Source organism: Galeopterus variegatus, unplaced genomic scaffold (genome assembly GCF_000696425.1).
Source record: "Galeopterus variegatus unplaced genomic scaffold, G_variegatus-3.0.2 Scaffold4665, whole genome shotgun sequence".
NCBI lineage: Eukaryota > Metazoa > Chordata > Mammalia > Dermoptera > Cynocephalidae > Galeopterus > Galeopterus variegatus.
In genome coordinates, this window is record NW_007730776.1 from 93662 (window position 1) to 94557 (window position 896).

Sequence of the window (896 nt, forward strand, 5' to 3'; positions counted from 1 at the left end):
AAATAAAAATAAAACCCCAAAAGGATGTGGTTTGGAAAGCTTCCTAGTTGCTGAATGCATGGAGGTACCTGGCGGGTGGCGTGCCCAGACACGGCATGGACGCTCCACACCTCTTCCCACATACCTTGCCCATGCATCTCTTCCAGTTGGCTGTTCATCTGTATCCTTTACAACATCGTTTAAAATAAACCAGCAAACGTAAACAAAGTGTGAACCACCCTAGCAAATTAATCAAACTCACGGGAGGGGTGGTGGCAACCTGGCGCTTGCAATTGGTATCTAAACTGGGTGAGGGTGGGGGTGGTCTTGTGAGACTGAACCCTCAACCTGTGGGATCTGATGTTATCTCCAGGTAGAGAGTGTCAGAACTGAGTTAAATTATAGGATTCCCAGTTGGTGTGGAGAATTGGTTGTTGATGGGTAGAAACACACATATTTTGGTGACCAAAGGTGAAGTATTGTATTTTGTAGTAGAAAATCAGTTTGTTTTTTCATCTGAATGGCTTTGACCAGTAACCGGAAGGGACTAAAAAGAAGCAATCTGTAAGTCAGAGTAGAACAGCCAAACGACAGTGTCTACCTCCTTGACATTAGCAGATATTTCATTTAATAAGGAATGAATTGACCTCAATTTAATCAAAGTAAGTTTCATCCATGAAAACTCTCTACAATCCTTCAGCGAGGGNTTACAGTAAAGAATTTTTGATGATAATATTTTCTGAAATAAGAGTGAAGAAATATCCTCCAGTATCATAACCGGCTTGGTACAGATGTATGAAGGTCCCTGCTGCATTCAAGGGCATGACCATTTAGTGTTCCAGTGCTTTTCTGAGAGAACATTAAACATCTATTTATAGTGATTGTGACGGTAGGGATGATTAGTAAGTTCCCTGCGG